This window comes from Loxodonta africana, chromosome 12 (genome assembly GCF_030014295.1).
Source record: "Loxodonta africana isolate mLoxAfr1 chromosome 12, mLoxAfr1.hap2, whole genome shotgun sequence".
Lineage (NCBI taxonomy): Eukaryota > Metazoa > Chordata > Mammalia > Proboscidea > Elephantidae > Loxodonta > Loxodonta africana.
Window position 1 is genome coordinate 105,502,294 of NC_087353.1, and position 6,314 is coordinate 105,508,607.

The 6,314-nt window shown below is 58.7% G+C and overlaps 1 protein-coding gene across 7 annotated transcripts in view; it reads right to left on the reverse strand.

Moving 5' to 3' along the window:
- The window catches only part of CLIP2 (CAP-Gly domain containing linker protein 2), a 73,298-nt gene extending 70,338 nt beyond the window's left edge, over window positions 1-2,960 (reverse strand). For all 7 annotated transcript variants that reach the window (XM_023556020.2, XM_064296104.1, XM_064296105.1 and 4 more), the window contains exon 1: window positions 2,849-2,960. The gene's annotated coding sequence lies outside the window, so the exon portion shown is untranslated. The remainder of the gene's footprint in view (window positions 1-2,848) is intronic.
- Between the last annotated feature and the right edge of the window lie 3,354 nt (window positions 2,961-6,314).

Here is a 6,314-nt window from a genome sequence, read left to right on the forward strand (position 1 = left end):
AGAGAGGAAAACCAGGGGAGGGGCTGTCTTCGGGCTCCCTACCCTGAAGCCCCCTCACTTAGCCTAATTAGAGTAGGCTCTGTTCCTGGCAACAAAGTTATCCCAAAGACCTGGGATCAGCTACTCCTCTGCCCTGCCCATCACTCACTGTAAAATGGGGGGATGACCATTGTGGGTGGTGGGGAGAGCCATGGTGGAAGGCAGGCACGGTCAGCAGAGCTGGCCCCAAACCAGGCAGCACATTTAATCTTGGTGCTCGAGCGAATCGGGTGGGTGTCTGAGGGCATGACCAAAAGTGTGCTTTAGGGAAATGAACCTGGTAGGTTAGGGGTGTGGCGTGGGTTGGCAGAAGGGGCATATCTCCCAGGCACACAGCACAAACAGGTGAGGGCAACAGAACCACCTCTTTGCCCCTCAATTTCCTTATTGTAAAATTATCAAAATACCCACAACGCATGCATTTAAGCCCTGAGCCATTCCTGCCTGAGCAAGCACCTGATAAATGTTCTTTTTTTTATTCTCTTAAACCTGCACAAAGGTCGAAGTTCTCCCCAAAAACCACCGGGCAGGGAACCAGGAGCGTCAAGAACATAGCTCCCCACCTCTGGACACGGAAGCAGGGCACAGCAGATGGCATCAGGAGGGCAGGATCAACTTTTAGGGGGGCAGTGCCAAGGAAGGGAGGCCAGGATGGAGCCGGCCCCCATAACAGGCAGCAGGGATGGCTGGGGCTGTGGGAACGGTGGCCTTCCCGTCGCTGCCGAGGGAGGGCAGAGGGGGCAGCCCATGGCGGAGGCCACAGTGAAGCAGAGGACAGCTGGGCCAGGGGCAGGGCTGACTGAAGATGGACAAACAGCCTGGGGAGGGAAAGAGCCTCCTGTCACCCAAGGTGTGTGAATGAGGGCCGCTCAGCACAGTAACAATGGCTCTTACATGCAGTCACTCTGGGCCAGCACAGTCCATACAAGTCAACACACTCATCCACTTAACCCTCTCAACCCTAAAGGCAGATACTATCATCAGTTGCTGTTGGGTCGGTTCCACTCATGACGACCCCACGTGCGTCAGAGTAGAACTGTGCTCCACAGGGTTTTCAAGGGCTGATTTTTCAGAAGCAGGTAATCAGGCCTTTCTTCTGAGGCACCTCTAGGTGGACTTGAACCTCCAACCTTTCGGTTAGCAGCTGAGCACATAAACCATTTGCACTACCCAGAAATACTCTTAGTATCCCAATTGTATAGATGAGGAAATTGAAGTGGAGTGGTGTAGTGGCTTGTCTGAGGTCACACAGCTAGTAAGTGGAAGAGCTGGGATTTGAACCCAGGCTGTCAGGTCCTAGCACTGGGACTCTTCACCACCACGTGGGACAGCAAACGCTGGAAAGGAACTGGGGCCCCTGTGAGTAGATCCCCCATTTGGGGGCTTTGGGCTCTGTGTGCAGTACCCCAGGCTCCACCCTCCTAGCCTGCTGGGTGCAGACAGATGGGGGCTGCAGATGCCCCCTGGTGCTCTTCTGCCTTGGGAGCGCCTCTCCATCCCCACGCTCCTCCTGGAGCCTGCTGCCCAACATCCCTCCCAGCCCAGGCACTGCGGACACCAATGCATCCTGGACTCACTCCACTACGCACCTACAGCGGGTGTGTGAGCAGTTCCACCTGGCAAAGGGGAACTGACAATCCTTCCCTCAACAGGACATCTGATATAAACCCCATACCTACTTACCCAGAAGCCCCTGCTTCTCTTCCCAACTCCAAGCCTTTGCTCATGCTGTTCCCCTGGCCCTGCAAAGCTTCCTATGGACCCCATCCTCAGGGGTCCGTCCTCTGTGCTCCCACCTCGCCCACCATTTCATTCCTCTGGCTGGTGTGCCAGGCTGGGCTCCACCACCACCCTGAGGACCTGTCCGCAGGGCCAGGGCCAGGTGACAGCAGCTGGAAGGATGAATGAACGGCTCATTGTTTACATTTACAACGAAGGAGGGGCAGCCGCTGCACATTAGTGAGGCAGCGCCCCGCCAGGTGCTCCCTCACCCTCTTCCACCTCTGTCCACAGCCCTAAGACATCCCCACCCCCACCAGCCTCCTGCGGGGGGCATCTTACAGGAGTCTTAGAGATTGAGGGACACACTACTGGGTGTGTGACTCCCCTGGACCCTATCTGTCCGTCCTTCCCAGGGTGTGGCTGGGGCCTGCGTGGCGTGGCACTGCCCAGTGGGCACCAGGCTGGCCCAGGCCCCTCCTGAAGGTCCACACGGGCGGGCCCTGGAGGCCCAGCAAGCATCCTCAGCGGCCGGGCCCCTCCCTGTGGGAGGACAGAAAATCTGCTGCCTCACCAGCCATCACCGCCAGCCTGGGGGGGCCTGTGCGCCAAGGCGCCCCACCCGGCCCCACCCCTCCCCGCCACGCACTACAACCAAGTTTTGCAAAGGGCACGGCCAGGCGACCCCAGCCGGTGGGGCGGTGCTCCTCGTTCTCCCGACCCCCGGCCTGCAGAGGGGCTGCGGAGCCGCGCCCACCAGGCTGCACCCCCGGCCCGCGAGCCCGGAGCGCCCTGAGGCGCGCCCAGCCGCCCGCACCGCCTTGGGGAGGGGGCCGGACCCCGGTCCGTGGGTGGGGGCGCCGACGGAGCCGGCGATGCCTCCAGCAGGGGCCCCGCAGACCAGGGAGCGGCCCCAGCGCCCAGCAGCGCCCCCTCCTCGCCGGCGGACGGCGGGGACCCGGGGGCGCACCGAGCCAGCGCCGCTCACGCCCACGGCCCCGAGCTCGCCGCCGCCTCCCGCGCTGCGCACCCCCGCCTCGCCCCTCCTTTGTTGCCAGGGGCCCCTCCCTCGGTCCCGGGCGGCTCCTACCTTCGCCCCTCCGGCCTCCAGCGAGGCAGCGCGAGGCCTGGCGTCCGGCCTCCTCCCAGCGGCTGCGCCCGGGCGCGGGGGGCGAAGATGCTGCGGCCCCTCCCAGCGCCGCGCCGCCACCGGCTGCAGCCCCTCCGGGCGCCGGAGCCCTGCGCCCCGCGCTGCGGCGGCCTCGTGCGGGTCTGCTGGCCGGGGCCGCGGGCGGGAGGCCGGAGGGGCGGCTGTCTGCGCGCCGGGCGCCGAGCGGGGCTGAGCCGGGCGGGGCTGGGCCGGGCGGGCGCGGAGCAAGCGGCGCGGCTCCGGGAGGGAACAAAAGGGGCCGGCGGGGGGCGGGGCCTGGCGGCCGGGGCGGGGCCTGCGGGCTGGGGGCGGGACCGAGTCGGGCGACCAAGGGGGCGGGCCTGTAGGCCGGGGGCGGGGCCTGGGGCTCTGGGAACAGGGCCCGGCGGGCTGGGGGCGGGGCCTGGCGGCCGGGGGTCGGGCGCGCGCGCGGCTTCGCGTTTCTCCGTCCGCCGCGTCGCACAGAGAGGCGGTGGGCGGGCGGATAAGGCGGCCGAACCTCGGCCGCGCCCGCCGCTGTTCTTTATGGGGCGTCCGGGCTGCGCCACCGTCGCCCTCGACGCTGGGACAGTCGTCGCCGAGATGGTGTTTGACGACGGGGCATCCGTCAGCCATGCTGTGCCTACAAGGACGCCCAGACCACTGGGAGAGGCAGAAGCTCGGGGAGCTGGGGACAGGGGGACAGCGGAGGGCACCTGGAGTTTCTGGGAACCAGGAGCTAGGGCTGAGCAGGAGGGGATGGGGGGCCGCCAGGTGAGAACGCGGGCCTGCTGAGCTTCTCTGCGGCCAGAGGGGTGGGCAGCCCTGGCAAGGGTCTCAGGGTGATTTGCCCCAACGTGTAGGTACACGTGATCTCTGCACAGTCGTCACCGGGGCAGGATCTAGTTCCTGGGATATCAGAGTGGAGACAGCTGTCCAGGCCCACTCCCGCGAGGGGAGGCAGGGGCAGCCCAGGAACCAAGGAGTAACCGGTATCCCAGCACCCATGAGCCCCCAGACTGCGGGTGGGCCTCTTGTGGCTTCCTTTCTTCTTTTCCCCCACAGGTAAGCCAACGTCTGCGCCCTGGCGGGTGCTAGTTCTACAGCAGTGCCCCTTTCCCTTCTCTGGGTGACGACTCTTACCGGGCCTTCAAAGCCCAGCTCGTTTCCCTTGAGTATGGCAATGCCGGAGTGCTGGGGGGCACAGTCTTGTTTTTATCTCCTAAAGCACCCAGCACGGCGTCTGGCGAACACTCAGTGATATTCCATGAGTGAAATTGCTGAACTGCCACAGGGCCCCTCAGCTGCCCTAGTAGCCATAAGAAATGATTCAAGAAAGGATTAAACCTCTTGACCTCAGTTTCCCCAGCTGTGAATTGTGAATATTGTTTCAATACAGCTCATCAAACACATAATGGCATAGGGATGGAGGCTGGACACTGGGCCAGCCCTGAGGAGGTCCCCAGCTGTCAGGCCCGGAGACCAAGGGGGCGGAGGTGCAGAGCGAGCCCAGAGGAGAGCAGGTTTCTGGAGGAGATGTAAACCCAATGGGAAATCAGGGGACTCGAGGTACAGAGGCCTGTGTTCAGGAAAATCCTTCCATGCACCTGGGATCGGCATCAAGGACTAAGAGACAGACCTCGAGGAACAGTGCAGTGATAAGAACCCAGTTCCATCACCCACCAGCTGGTGGCCAAGTCACAGTCCTCTCTGGGCCTCAGTTTCCACATCTGTAAAGTGAGGCTAACAATAGATGGCTACATCCTAGAGTTACTGCCAAGGTGGAATAAATTAATCTATATGACGGTCTTAGACCAAGCAGTGCCTAGTACATAGCGTTCGAGGAACGTGAACTTTCTCAAAGAGCAAGGTCCTAAAAGGCCTCAGTGCCGTTTGCAGAGTTTGGATTTTCTAAGGGAGTGAACTCTAACACGGCCTCTTTCTCTCCACGGAGAGGAGGAAGCTTAAAGAGTGACAAAAAAAAAAAAAAAAAAAACCAAACCCATTGCCGTCATGGTGACCCCCTGCAGGATGAAACGGAACGCTGCCCAGTCCTGTCCTGTGCCATCCCGGTGACTGGTTGTGGATTGGATGGTTGTGATCCACAGGGCTTTCACTGGCTGATTTTTAGAAGTAGATCTCCAGGCCTTTCTTCCTAGTCCGTCATAGTCTGGAAGCTCTGCTGAAACCTGTTCAGGATCACAGCAGCACGCAAGCCTCCACCGACAGACGGGTAGTGGCTGCCCGTGAGGTGAACTGAACCTGGGACTCCTGCATGGAAGGTGGGAATTCTACCCCGAACCACCAATGCCTCATACATAATACACACACAGACAGAGACAGACGCACATGTACAGAGAGATCTTGTGTACATAGATGGATTCCTAAAAGGTTGTTTTTAAATCATATTTTTGTAAATAATTCCTACTTGAAATTTATCAAGGCAACACCTCTGATGGGCCTGTACTCTATCATTAAATAATGGGAGCTAAAGCAAACAAATAAAGCTGAGGGAATTTTTTTATTTCTGGAAATTTACCACTACAACGCATTCTTCATTACTGCAAAAGCAGTATTATAGGCCAAATAAATAAAACTAAGGGAATTTGAATCTCACAGATATTACCACTACTACGTATTCTTTGGAGCCCTGGTGGTGCAGTGGTTAAGAGCTCAGCTGCTAACTAAAAGATTGGCAGTCTGATCCACCAGCTGCTCCTTGGAAACCCTATGGGGCAGTTGTACTCTGTCCTATAGGGTCCCTCTGTCCTGTAGGGTCACTGTGACCCAGAATCGACTCCAGAGCAACAGGTTTTATGTATTGTTCATTATAACAAAAGCAGGGCTAACAGCTAAGAAGCAGAAACAGCTGCCCTGGAATTCTCCAGACCTGCTCACAGGGGTGCCTTCCACCGGCTACACGTGGAAGCAATGCTGGGGCCCCAAGACTGAATATGGGCTAAGAAGAACTTACAGGAGCTTGAGCCTCTTGAAAAGTCCCACTGCAATGCGTTATTCCCTATTGCAAAGGCGTGACTTACTGCTCAGAAGCTAGAAAGGCAGGGAGCCAGGAACAGCTGGAAACAGTGAGTGGCGGAGAGAGAAAATGGCCACTGTGACTGAGTGAAGACTGGGGATAGCTTATTCGCACCGTAAGTACATTGTCAGGAGATCACAGTAACTGCGAATCATAGTGAGGAGGCTTATCTCACAGAAATAAAGGCAAACCTGTCAAAAGTTTAGAAAATTCACACATCCAGGAGGCACCACCCATGACAATGCTCAGTCTACACAAAAATGAGGCTCCCACTCAGGGTTCTTGAGTTTCACACATTTCAAAAGGCTAAACTGTTAAAATTAGGTTACCTCTTTCCCAAAGAACTCCAGAGGCTTAAGAATTGGTCGGGATGGTATTCCCATGGGTCAC